This window comes from Schistocerca gregaria, chromosome X (genome assembly GCF_023897955.1).
Source record: "Schistocerca gregaria isolate iqSchGreg1 chromosome X, iqSchGreg1.2, whole genome shotgun sequence".
NCBI classification, from domain to species: domain Eukaryota; kingdom Metazoa; phylum Arthropoda; class Insecta; order Orthoptera; family Acrididae; genus Schistocerca; species Schistocerca gregaria.
This window is the reverse complement of record NC_064931.1, coordinates 43,053,188-43,068,191: the sequence shown is the minus strand read 5'-3', so window position 1 is coordinate 43,068,191 and position 15,004 is coordinate 43,053,188.

The following is a 15,004-nucleotide window of genomic DNA, read 5'->3' as shown; positions in this document are numbered from 1 at the left end:
CGTAACGTATCTGTGGTGTATTTTACCTTCTAATTCGTCATAACTGTTAACAGATGTAATGTTTTTCTGACAATGCGGAACTACTGTATGAGTGAGATGGACAGTTAATCTCAGGCAGCAGTTAAGTAAATTTCTGATAATATGGGTTGACGGACTAGGTTATAAAGTCCTTTAAGTCAACGATATGGTATTCAATTATTATTTTTATATTTTTTTAACAATTTAAACAAATTGCCTGCTACATGTCTTGGGAAGTGGATCAGTACAGAGATTAGGGTCTCCTCTGTGCTAGGTCATACATAACAAATATTCATATCAAATTTTTTTAAAAAGTGCGAGAATGTTCTCGCATTGCAAGTCCATTCTCTGGCAACTCTCACCTATATTTCTCATACTGTAACAATATTTAATGCAATTGATCGTGATATTCTTCTGAGAACACGAGTTTCATCGTAATAATATCATTTTTGATCGTAATAATATCATTTAATTTACATAGAACAGACTTACTGTCGGTGTCTGCAAACCAGCAACAAGTTATAAAAGAATGACCAAAAGGCTCGAACTGTTTTTATTGATTGAATAAGTTAAGAATGCCTACTGTTTCCTATATTTCCTTATCCTATTGAGTCCACAGCAGGAGGGCGAAAGAAATAAATGTATGAAAATAATTGCAGGAAGAATGTTTGGGGAGAGAATAAGGATCGAACGATATTTAGCGATTGTGGATGTACGATAGGGAACAACTAGTCGATAGGCAGCATTTATAGAAGCTCTGAAACTTCAGCATTTGGCTGTAGCGAGGTGTAGGAAGGTTGAATAGTCTGCAAAACTTACGTTTCAGTCTTTGGCGGGATCTCTGCCATTGCGTAGAAGGGAGGTTTGAGCGGAAACTTTAAACTGGGGAAATTCTGAGCTGATGATTGGTTGGGAGCCGCCCCCCATCAGTGGTCAGGAGAGCAGAACGGTAGCGTGGGTCCGACCCGAGGACTGACGAGACAGGACGATTTACTGAGATGGGTCGAGCCATGCTCAACTTAAGTGTGGGAAATGTGCTGCTATATTTATTATTATTGGTTTCATCTTAGGTGAACATATTTTTGCAGCTAGACGTGAAGTAATATTAATATTTTTCGGGGAATGAAATTTACCTAGGTAGGTATTTGCAGTAGTAGATGATGTAAAATTGTTGCTTTCCTTTGTGATAGTAATTTGCAACTTTGGGGTTTTATAACAATTTCTCCGTGAATAATTTAATCTAATTTGTTTGAGAAAGCAAGTTCATTAGGAAACATGAAATATTTAAGTGCGTGTGCAAACTATTTAATTTTACACCTGGCAATCACCACGTGGGGCTGAACAAGAATTTTATAGCTAGTGGATGCACGAGTGGTAGGGACCTCTAAGATGTAAGGAAGAAGTGTGCTGTTACATGAAATATGCATATGAAATTGAGTTCTGTTATAAATTTTCAATTTTTTTGCATATCTGCAGTCTTGAAAGATTTAGTAACGTGGATCCTTTGTTAAGGACACGTAGAATCTCTTGCGAAAGCGTGTGTCAGACTTTAGCAAACCAAGTGAAGATAATGCTTGCCTATTCATGTTTATTGGAATGTAGAGTCACGTGGGGAGATTTTCTGAATAATTAAAATTTCGAAGCGGAGAAAGAGATTAGTAAACGGATAACGTAGCCATGAATTTTGGCTGCAACAAAGTAAGTAGTTCATCTTGAGTGTGTGTATTTTGAATGTGTAATTGTGGAAGGGTTTTCATGTTTCAGTGGGTGAAGTTGTGTCGGGAGTAGGCAGCAGTACAATAGTGGCTATTAAAGTGAATGAGCAAATAGGCGCCCAAGTTATATGTAATAATTTTGGTTTTCGCTGGAATAATCTTGAGTAGAGATAGGTACTGTATGGTGAATATCTGAACTGCTAACAGATCGATCCTTACGTTTCTCCTGTGCATATATTGGTGCAATAATTGCGTGTGCATGTTGATTAACGGATACAGTTGTGGAATATACTTTTCTTCCGATCCAAAAGTGGGCACTTATGGGAAGAAGAGATAACATTCTGTAGGAGACCATACTTTTAGTAAACAGTCAGATGTGTTAACGATAAATAAAGATACAAAGGCAGATGCGTTAAATTTTACATTGTTAATATTAAAGACTGATGCGCTTAAATTATATCGTGGAATCTAATGCAAATTTGTAAAGATCATCCGCCTTAATATTTGTTAAAAGAAGTGAGTTTTTTGTTCTTATAATTATCTGAAATGTTTAATGAATAATCCAATTTGTTCTATAAAAATTCAAATTTGAGTCGGAATATTGTTTCTATAAGAATTGACAAACCTTTCATAATTTTGTCTTATTATCAGTAAAAGAATCGGATAATTTATTTAATAATTTTACTAAATGTACGAATGTCAATCATTGGGCCAAGCAGAATTGACATAGCTTTCAAGTTAGGACATTTATGCAAAGGTCTTGCAAATAAATCCGTTGCGGATAGTGTAAAACTGAAGCATTAGTGGGTACCTTACACGGCAACTGTTAGTTACACAATAAAAATTCATTTTAAGTGATTGAATTTTAGGTTCTTGGTGAAATATCGTATATTGTAGTAATTAAAGGAAACACTATTTTCGTCTCGATACAAGGATAAAAACGCTTTTCGTTTTCGTTTAGTTAGTACATTTAAAAATTAGCTGAACTTGAGCACGCATAAATATGAAAAACTGATTATTTGTGAGAATGTTTTGTTTTGGATGATAAAAGATGTACGTGTAAAGGAGTTTTGAAGCAACGGAGTACAACATACTGCATTGAACATCCTGTACAACAGAACAGCAATCACTAACTATCAATAGGAAATTTTATGTAATAGTAGCTGTTTGCGAGCAACAGGAATATTAGTTTATACATGAACTCGAGGTATTACTTTCGAGATCCCATAGCCTTTGTTAACTCATGATAATGCAGTATCGCATGGTCGCAGTAGAAATTTTCAGCACAAAAATTTCACCTACGAGGAAACGAGAGGTGGTCATCATCATTTGATTGTACTTCAGTTTCCTCCATTAAATTTTTAACCGCTTCGTAATGTCTGACGGACTGCAAGAGACCTTTTAATTGTGATCTTGTCGTTCTATGGCCACTTTTTTCTTTCCTTTTAATTTATTTTTTCAGTTTATGTGAGGCGTGTTACTACATGCACTGATCAAAAAAGGCTTGAAAGTTATTTCGGCACCATGATAAGAGAGAGAGAGAGAGCTCTGTCAGTTTCCGCCTTGTCTTGTATGACCGTGAAAGGGTCTCCCAAGATGTACTACCCGAGTGGAACGAGAATTCAATGAAGGCCGATTTGAAGTCGTTTGTTTGGACACTGCAGAAGTTTTCCGACCGTACACATCCGGCAAAAGGCTGTTACCGCCTCCCTATGTACTAAGAACTCAGTCATCGCGTCACACCTCTGATATCAGCAAGTACGTGGGCCTGAAATGCAGTGGAAGACACTCTGGTTCAAATGGCTCTGACAACTATGGGACCTAACATCTTAGGTCAGCAGTCCCCTACAACTTATAACTACTTAAACCTAACTAACCTAAGGCCACCACACACATCCATGCCCGAGGCAGGATTCGAACCTGCGACCGTAGCAGTCCCGCGGTTCCAGACTGAAGCGCCTAGAACCGCATTGCCACCGCGGCCGGCTGCGACACTCTGCAACGCTTCTCCACGGGAATAGGAGGAAAGGTTGCCACCAATCAGCGACCAGATAGGAACTGAAGAAACTGAGATCGATTTATAATTAATTGTAATAAAATGGAAACATAACTGTGAGTTCGGAACAAGACTGACTAACATATTAAACTAGAAACTGAATAAATTGCAATCAGATAGTCAATTACAGGCTACTGGTGTATTGTGTGATCTGTAAAAGTCGTTTGAAAGCGTAAATCACAATATCCCGATAAGTAAATTACACTGACTGACGAAAAAAGGTAAAAACAACCATAAAGATAAGAGAAACAGGAATGAGACTTCACGAGTTGAGAGGGCATGTGTTTTATGTCGTCTCATTGTCTCTGGTGGAGCTGTACCACGGGAAGCAAGGAGAGGACGTTGCTTGGTGGTAAGTATCCTCTTCCTATAACACAAACTGCATGCATATATTACTAACTGGGTTCTTCATTCATAAGAATAAAAAATACTTAACTCAAGATAGTTGTTGTGGTACAAGCTCTTCCGCTAGTCCACGCTGGTGGGGCACAAAGTCCGCTATGTGCACTCTTCTGTGCTGCCTGCATCTGAGCTAGCAGCGGAGCTAAGTGCTATTGCGACTCCCGCTGGGCTGATGACAGACTGGAACTCACCCGGTGCGACAGACTGCAACAGACTGGCCCTCCGGCCCACGAAGCTGCTCTGAATACTGGCGGCCGAGAGGGTCTTGGCGCTACGTTACCTGCAAGTCTGTTTTTGAGACCTGTCCATCTTCTTGCAACTGTTTGCCACCTGGTGTACTGGCGCCAGCTTGCATCAGCACAATGTGCCGTTAGTACGGTGATTTGAAAATCGACCCAAATTTACAAAGAACTTGCCAGCATGAGCCCACTTATCAGTATGATGTTGTATTCCCTCACGCCTGGATACAAGTACTGCCGTTGCAGCCTCTTCTGAGGCAAGCAGGCCCACAACCGGGAGACTCGAACGTTCATAACGGGTGGCAGGGACAAAGAATCCAGTGAAATTCTTTTAAGTGCTTTATCTGAAAACTGCCTTGAGCAGTTAAACAGAGAACCGGCTCGTGGCGATAACATATTAGACCTTCTGGTCACAAACAGACCCGAACTATTTGAAACAATTAACGTAGAGCAGGGAATCAGCGACCACAAAGCGGTTACAGCATCGGTGATTTCAGCCGTAAATAGAAATACTGAAAAAGGTAGGAAGATTTTTCTGTTTAGCAAAAGTGACAAAAAGCAGATTTCAGAGTACTTGACGGCTCAAAACAAAACTTTTATCTCAAGTACAGATGGTGTTGAGGATCAGTGGACAAAGTTCAAAACCATCGTACAATATGCACTAGATGGGTATGTGTCAAGCAAGATCGTAAGAGATGGAAAAGAGCCAACGTGGTACAATAACCGAGTTAGAAAGCTGCTACGGAAGCAAAGGGAACTTCACAGCAAACATAAACATAGCCAAAGCCTTGAAGGCAAACAGAAATTACACGAAGCGAAATGTAGTGTGAGGAGGGCTATGCGAGAGGCGTTCAATGAATTCGAAAGTAAAGTTCTACGTACTGACGTGGCAGAAAATGATAAGAAATTTTGGTTTTATGTCAAAGCCGTAGGTGGATCAAAACAAATTGTCCAGACACTCTGTGACCAAAATGGTATTGAAACAGAGGATGACAGACTAAAGGCCGAAATACTAAATGTCTTCCTCCAAAGCTGTTTCACAGAGGGAAGCTGCACTGTAGTTCCTCCTCTAGATTGCCGCACAGATGACAAAATGGTAGACATCTAAATAGATGACAGAAGGATAGGAAAACAATTAAAATCGCTCAAAAGAGGAAAGGCCGCTGGATCTGATGGGATACCAGTTCGATTTTACACAGAGTACGCGAAGGAACTTCCTCCCCCACCCCTTCTTGCAACGGTGTACCGTAGGTCTCTAGAAGAGCGTAGCGTTCCAAAGGATTGGAAAAGGGCACAGGTCATCCCTGTTTTCAAGAAGGGACGTCGAACAGATGTGCACAACTATAGACCTATATCCCTAACGTCGATCAGTTGTAGAATTTTGGAACACGTATTATGTTCGAGTATAATGACTTTTCTGGAGACTAGAAATCTACTCTCTAGGAATCAGTATGGGTTTCGAAAAGACGATCGTGTGAAACAGCTCGCACTATTCGTCCACGAGACTCAGAGGCTCATAGGCACGGGTTCACAGGTATATACCGTGTTTCTTGCCTTCGCAACGCGTTTGATACAGTTCCCCACAGTCGTTTAATGAACAAAGTAAGAGCATATGGACTGTCAGACCAATTGTGTGATTGGATTGAGGAGTTTCTAGATAACAGAACGCAGCTTGTCATTCTCAATGGAGAGAAGTCTTCTGAAGTAAGAGGGATTTCTGGTGTGCTGCAGGGGAGTGTCGTAGGATCGTTGCTATTCACAATATATATAAATGACCTTGTGGATAACATCAGAAGTTCACTAAGGCTTTTTGCGGGTGATGCTGTAGTACATCGAGAGGTTGTAAAACTGAAAAATTGTACTGAAATGCACGAGGATCTGCAACGAATTGACGCATGGTGCAGGGAATGGCAATTGAATCTCAATGTAGACAAGTGTAATGTGCTGCGAATACATAGAAAGAAGGATCCTTTAGCATTTAGCTACAAAACAGCAGGTCAGCAACTGCAGCAGTTAATTCCATAAATTATCTGGGAGTACGCATCAGGATGGCGATATAAAATTAATCGTCGGTAAAGCAAACACCAGACTGAGATTCATTGGAAGAATCCGAAGGAAATGCAGTCCGAAAACAAAGGAAGTAGATTACAGTACACTTGTTTGCCCACTGCTTGAATACTGCTCATCGGTGTAGGATCCGTACCAGATAGGGTTGATAGAAGAGATAGAGAAGATCCGAAGGAGAGCAGCGCGCTTCGTTACAGGATCATTTAATAATCGCGAAAGCGTTACGGAGATGATAGATAAACTCCAGTGGAAGACTCTGCAGGAGAGACGCTCAGTAGCTCGGTACGGGCTTTTGTTAAAGTTTCGAGAACATACCTTCACCGAGGAGTCAAGCAGTATATTGCTCCCTCCTACGTATATGACCATGAGGATAAAATCAGAGAGATTAGAGCCCACACAGAGGCATACCGACAATCCTTCTTTCCACGAACAATACGAGAGTGCAATAGAAGGGAGAACCAATAGAGGTACTCAAGGTGTCCTCCGCCACACACCGGCAGGTGGCTTGCATAGTATGGATGTAGATGTAGATATGGGCTTTCGGAGCCGAAGGTCCACTCGTGTGCTCTTGATGACTGCTCGATACAACGCTTTAGGCCTCGCCTGGGCCAGTCAACTCTAACATTGGACTGTTGATGACTAGCGACATGTTGCCCTATGAGACGAGTCTCGTTTCAAATTGTATCGAGCGGATGGACAGGTGCAGGTATGGAGACAACTTCATGAATCCGTGGACCCTGCATGGAAGCAGGGCACTGTTCAATCTAGAGGAGGCTCTGTAATGCTGTTGGGTATGTGCAGTTGAAGCGATATTGGGACCCCTGATACGTCTAGACACGGCTCTGACAGGTGACACGTACGTCAGCATCTTGTCTGATCAGCTACATCCATTCATGTCCATTGTGCATTCCGACGAACATGGGCAATTCCAGCAGAACAATGTGACGCCCCACACGTCCAGAATTGCTACAGAGTGGTTCCAGGAACAATCTTTGAGCTTAAACACTTCCGCTGTCCACCAAACTCCCTAGACATGAACATTATTTAGAATATCTGGGATGCCTTTCAACGTGCTGTTAAGAAGAGATCTCCACCCATCGTACTCGGATTTATAGGCAGCCCTGCAGGATTCGTGGTGTTAATTCCCTCCAGCACTTAGTCGAGTCCATGCCACGACGTGTTGCCGCAGTTCTGCGTGCTTAGGAGGCCATACACGACATTAGGCATGTTTACCATTTCTTTGGCTCTCCAGTGTATTTACGTTACATACTGACATTTCGGAGCCCTCCGGCGAGAGGCGGCTGCAGATACATAGACGTGAAGGATACAGATGTAGAATACTAATAACATTTGTTTTATTTAAAAAGCAGTAAGACTTACCACATAAAAAAATTCCTAGGCATTACTTTTCAACATACCCTCGTACACTGGATGTTTTCTCATTTTCCTACTCATTCGACTTTTTCTTTTTAATAGAACAGTGAGGAGAAGTAGTTCTGCAAACGAAGTCAGCCCAATTGACTATTTCCCCATTAGAAGTGAACTACTTTTGAAAAGTGTCGCCACAAACTGCCTCTTTCATAAAACATCTAGCAGCCACTATTGATGTCCGGAGTGAACATATTGTGTCTCTTGGGTAATAGCAGCCTTATAGTAGCAAGAGCTAAGGCCGCAATTAGCCGGGGGTCACTTGTGGCTCTACTCGTGGACCCGTTCGCTACCAGAGTTTGTATGAACCAGACAACTTGTGGCGCCACTATTTAATAATAGCTATGTCCTTACTGCGAAATTGTCAGTTGAGAGAATGACGTCGTATGAAGAACCACATCTCTTTACATATCTATTATAAAGGAAGTGCCAGAAGGGTAGGAAAATGAGAGAACATCCAATGTGTATTGATCGATGGAGCAAACGATTGTATTAGACACTGTCCGACGATCTAATTGCGGACGACAGTAAATTTTTCAGTTGTCTTTGAATGTCGAACTCGTCATTTTACGAGTTGCTTGGCTACAAAAAAGAAGATATGACTGGAACTGACGTAAAACTAAAGCAGTGTTTTTCAGCAACATGGTCCATTGTTTATAGTCAGCATAAAAGCCACACCCTAAATTAATGGCTGTACTGAACTTCATCAGTGTAATCTCTGGTAAAGATCTCCCACAAATAACAAGTATGTTAACATATTTTATCTCCTTCGCAGTGCTGCCACTAGGCAACCAGTATACCCCCCCCCCCCCCCCCCCCCCAGCGTGCCCCACCTACTAGTCAAGTCACTCTAACGTAATAACCCACATGTTCGACAAAGACATTAAAACTACGAAACAGAACATCACTGTGCTGTTGGGCTTAAATTCAGAGTTTCTTTATAATGGTAATGTACACACCTACAATTTCACTGTAACCTTCAGGGTTTTTCCAGACCATTTTCACGCACATCTATTTTTACTGGCGCCGCCTTGTGTTATATGGCGTTAATTTTAACACAGAACCGTATTCTCAACTGCTGTCAGCTAGTAAGATGCTGGCACTGCACAAAGAGTCTTTTCTAGCGCTGTCCAACTTGCAATAAGGAATTACATTCCTATCCTGAAATATACTGTTTCTTATATTGCCCTGAATACTGCGAGACCTGTATTTATCCACGAGAAGCTTTGTAAATTCTTCTTACGAATTATATGAGTTTTCTGCTTTCATACAGTGATGGAAATCAGTATAAAGGCATGGATATTTGTAGGAAAATTAACATTGGTGGTTGGAACAGTAGTATGAGATCCAGCGTACCAACAAATGTAGTCAAATGGTATGGTATTTGATGTCAGTAGTACGTTAGACAGTCATCAAAAAATGTTAAGCATGTTTCCAAATTACCCACCAATAGCCACTATGGGTGTTCCTTTTGTGTTAATGTAGAAAGGTTTTTGTGTACATAATGCGAACTCGTTCGTCGTTGCTACTCTGCCTCATCAGGGACCGTAAATCCCGGATTGCAAACAAACGCAGTACACCAGAGCTGAATTCCTGTGAATGCACAGTTGCCCGAGTGCCTCGTAGTGCAGCAAAATGCCTCGGAACAGGCTCTCCATAGCAGACCATATCAAAATCGTCACACTGATGACGTTACGAATGAAGCTCACGTTAATCAAAGTGTTGTCTCCAGACTGTGGAAAAAATTTCAGGAAACGCGTTCAATAGCGAATGTACACTGCGAAGGCCGTCGGCGCAAACGTGGAGCAGTTTAGGATCGTTATGCAACGATACCAGCACGGAGACTCCCTACAAACACAGCGACTACTCTGCTCCACGAGTTTCGATAAGCCACAGGAGTTACCATAACTACCCAAAAGACTTCATGATGGGGGCTTGTACAGCCGAAGACCTCTCAAGACTCCACCACTCCGTCCAAATAAAAGGGGTGCTCGTGTAACACGGGGTAGAACACATGAACAGTGGACACCAGACCATTTGACTAAAGCGCTGTTCACAGACGAAGTGCGAATAGGCTTGAATCCTGACGACAACTCTGTTTGCATATGGAGTCGAACAGGGAAGTGTAATTATCCCTCGATGACTGTGGAACATCGCCAATCTTATTCTGGGTAGGTATCATACACTGAAGCGCCAAAGAAACTGGTATAGGCATGCGTATTGAAATACAGATATATGTAGACTAAATAGGCAGAATATGGCGCTGCAGTCGGCAACGCCTATATAAGACAAGTGTCTGGCGCACTTGCTAGATCGGTTACTGCTGCTACAAGGGCACTTATCAAGATTTAAGTGAGTTTGAACGTGGTGTTACAGTCTGCGCTCGAGAGATGGGACACAGCATCTCCGAGGTAGCGATGAAGTGTCCCATTTCACAAGTGTACCGTGAATATAAGGAATCCGGTAAAACATCAAATCTCCGACATCGCTGCGGCCAGAAAAAGATCCTGCAAGAACGGGACCAATGACGACTGAAAAAAATAGCTCAACGTGACAGAAGGGCAACCATCCCGCAAATTGCTGCAGATTTCAATGTCGGACCATCAACAAGTGTCAACGTGCGAATCATTCAACGAAACACATAGATATGGCCTTTCGGAGCCGAAGGCACATTCGTGTACCCCTGATGACTGCACGACACAAAGCTTTACGCCTCTCCTGGGCCCGTCAATACCGACATTATACTGTTGATGACTGGAACCATGTTTCCTGGTCGGACGAGTCTCGTTTCACATTGTATCGAGCGGTTCAAATGGCTCTGAGCACTATGGGACTTAACATCTATGGTCATCAGTCCCCTAGAACGTAGAACTACTTAAACGTAACTAACCTAAGCACATCACACAACACCCAGCCATCACGAGGCAGAGAAAATCCCTGACCCCGCCGGGAATCGAACCCGGGAATCCGGGCGTGGGAAGCGAGAACGCTACCGCACGACCACGAGATGCGGGCTGTATCGAGTGGATGGTCGTGTGCGGGTATGGAGAAAATCATGAATCAGTGGACCCTGCATGTCAGCAGGGTACTGTTCAAGCTGGTGGAGGCTCTGTAATGGTGTGAGGCGTGTTCAATTGGAGAGATGTGGAACCCCTGATACATCTACACTCCTGGAAATGGAAAAAAAGAACACATTGACACCAGTGTGTCATACCCACCATACTTGCTCCGGACACTGCGAGAGGGCTGTACAAGCAATGATCACACGCACGGCACAGCGGACACACCAGGAACCGCGGTGTTGGCCGTCGAATGGCGCTAGCTGCTCATCATTTGTGCACCGCCGCCGTCAGTGTCAGCCAGTTTGCCGTGGCATACGGAGCTCCATCGCAGTCTTTAACACTGGTAGCATGCCGCGACAGCGTGGACGTGAACCGTATGTGCAGTTGACGGACTTTGAGCGAGGGCGTATAGTGGGCATGCGGGAGGCCGGGTGGACGTACCGCCGAATTGCTCAACACGTGGGGCGTGAGGTCTCCACAGTACATCGATGTTGTCGCCAGTGGTCGGCGGAAGGTGCACGTGCCCGTCGACCTGGGACCGGACCGCAGCGACGCACGGATGCACGCCAAGACCGTAGGATCCTACGCAGTGCCGTAGGGGACCGCACCGCCACTTCCCAGCAAGTTAGGGACACTGTTGCTCCTGGGGTATCGGCGAGGACCATTCGCAACCGTCTCCATGAAGCTGGGCTACGATCCCGCACACAGTTAGGCCGTCTTCCGCTCACGCCCCAACATCGTGCAGCCCGCCTCCAGTGGTGTCGCGACAGGCGTGAATGGAGGGACGAATGGAGACGTGTCGTCTTCAGCGATGAGAGTCGCTTCTGCCTTGGTGCCAATGATGGTCGTATGCGTGTTTGGCGCGGTGCAGGTGAGCGCCACAATCAGGACTGCATACGACCGAGGGACACAGGGCCAACATCCGGCATCATGGTGTGGGGAGCGATCTCCTACACTGGCCGTACACCTCTGGTGATCGTCGAGGGGACACTGAATAGTGCACGGTACATCCAAACCGTCATCGAACCCATCGTTCTACTATTCCTAGACCGGCAAGGGAACTTGCTGTTCCAACAGGACAATGCACGTCCGCATGTATCCCGTGCCACCCAACATGCTCTAGAAGGTGTAAGTCAACTACCCTGGCCAGCAAGATCTTCGGATCTGTCCCCCATTGAGCATGTTTGGGTCTGTATGAAGCGTCGTCTCACGCGGTCTGCACGTCCAGCACGAACGCTGGTCCAACTGAGGCGCCAGGTGGAAATGGCATGGCAAGCCGTTCCACAGGACTACATCCAGCATCTCTACGATCGTCTCCATGGGAGAATAGCAGCCTGCATTGCTGCGAAAGGCGGATATACACTGTACTAGTGCCGACATTGTGCATGCTCTGTTTCCTGTGTCTATGTGCCTGTGGTTCTGTCAGTGTGATCATGTGATGTATCTGACCCCAGGAATGTGTCAATAAAGTTTCCCCTTCCTGGGACAATGAATTCACGGTGTTCTTATTTCAATTTCCAGGAGTGTAGATATGACTCTGACAGGTGTCACGTCGTACATAAGCATCCTGCCTAATCACATGCATCCATTCATGTCCGTTGTGCATTGCGACGGACTTGGGCAACTCCAGCAGGACAATGCGACACCCCACACATCCAGAATTACTACAGAGTGGATCCAAGAACGCTCTTCTGAGATTAAACACTTCCGCTGGCTACCAAACTCCCCAGGCATGAACGTTATTGAGCATATCTGGGATGGCTTGCTCCGTGCTGTTCAGAAGAGATCTCCAGCCCGACGTACTCCTACGGATTACTGACATCCCTGCAGGATTCGTGGTGTCAGTTCCCTCCAGCAATACTTCAGGCGTTAGTCGAGTCCACGCCACGTTGTGTTGCGACACTTCTACGTGCCAGAGGGGCTCCTACACGATATTAGGCAGGTGTACCAGTTTTTCTGTCTCTTCAGTGTATATGGCCGCCACATACTACTAGTTCCGAAGGCAACATGACTGCTGCAGTGTATGAAAACGACATTCTCCGACCCATAGTGGTTTTGAAGAGACTCTAGAGGAAGGGTTTACTCTATAAGATAACTCCATCGTGCTCGCAGTTTGTGTTGGTTTCTGACAGGACATGAGATCCGAAGAATGGAATGGCCAGCATGCTCACCGGATATGAATTCCATAAAGCATACATGGATCTCAACAGAGTGATTTCTAGTCGTTAACATCCTACACTAACGATTGCAGCTCTCAGGAATGCTGCCATTGAGGAGTGGAACAGTATGTCTCCAGAGACCTGCAATGAGTTGGTATTGAGTATTCCCCATCGCATTCAAGAGTGCCGGAGGGTTCGTTATTTCACAGTGCACTGAACACACCATTATATGTTCTTTGATGTTGTGGGACATTGCAATTTTTTCTCAAATAATGTTCCTTTTTCCTTTCGTAATCGGTTGAGAGAGAACAAATTGTGTAGTTTTCCTTTGCATGAAATTCTGTATTATCAAAAATACAGAATAAGACATCTATCTCATTTCAAGCTACGAGAGCCAGTTATAAGCTTAACTTTTCTTGATGGGTGTATAAAAGACATCAAGGATTCCTGTGGTAGAGGGTGGAACACAGTATCAAGGCAGTCGGCTCTGTGCTGTGCTGGTGTGCCGTACGTGTCTTTGCTGCATATAGGAAACAGACAATAGTAGTAACACTGTGCTGTGTACGTAAACGCCGACTGTGACAACGCCTCGCGGGAAACAGTTATCATATGATGAAAAAGCACAAGTCGGTGTGTACAAGGAAGTGGGACTTTCAAATCTCCAAGAAGTTTAACAGTTCGAGTACAGTGATTGATAATTTCGTTAGATTCGGAGCACGATATGAACAGAGCGGAATATATGACCGAAGTAGAAAATCATCTGAGGCACCAAAATGGTTACTTTTGCGGAAAGCAAGGGGCACAATCCGTTATTCTTCTCAACTTGTTGCTGATTTACGGTCGCCAGTAACGGACAGACGTGTACGACACATTTTGTCACATGACAGACTTCTTGAATTCAAGAAACGGCTGCAGAAACCTGCTCTAACACCCAAACATAAACAGACTAGATTGGGGTTTGCTAAAAAAATATGTCGTGGGCTCCAGAATGGAATAAAGCGATCTCGAGTTATCAGAAGAAGTTTAATTTAGATGGGATGGATGGAGTTCAGTATTATTGGCATGATCTGAGATCAGAGCAACGGGTACGAACGAGCAGAAATTTTGGTGGTGGAAGTGGGATTTGGGCTAAACGTAAATCACGCCTTGCTTGGCTGAGCACTAGAATGAACGTGTACAGTGATATGCTAGAGACAAACTTGATTATGAAGACCCAGGGGACGAAAGTCTAATGTTTCCACAAGACTGTGCATCTGTGCATGTTTGTGCTGCAACCAAAAAGTGCCCTGGCCTTCTGGTAGCCCGAATTTTAACCCAGTGGAAAACCTTTGGGGAATACTTGCAAGGCGTGTTTATCGCAATGAAAGGCAATTTGAGGCCCTATATGAGCCGAAAAGAGCTATAGTATAAGAATGAGTGACAGTTTCATTGCAAGAACTACAAACCCTGACAAAATCAGTGCCTAAGAGAATTTTTGAGCTAATTAGGAAGAACGGGTTTTGGAATGTTCAACTGTTTAAATGTGTGTGAAATCTTATGGGAATTAACTGCTAAGGTCATCAGTCCCTAAGCTTATACACTACTTAACCTAAATTATCATAAGGACCCATGCCCGAGGGAGGACTCGAACCTCCGCCGGGACCAGCCGTACAGTCCATGACTGCAGCGCCTTAGACCGCTGGGTTTTGGAGAAAGTACTAACAATGCAATAAGGCAATAGGACAGTGAGAGCCATTATACGAATTTCCATCCAGGAAATGCAAACGCCTTGTTACCTGTGTTATGAAAGAAATTATGTAATTCCATCATGATGGTTTATGTCTTATACGTATCTACTAGTTTCATAATAAATTTGATA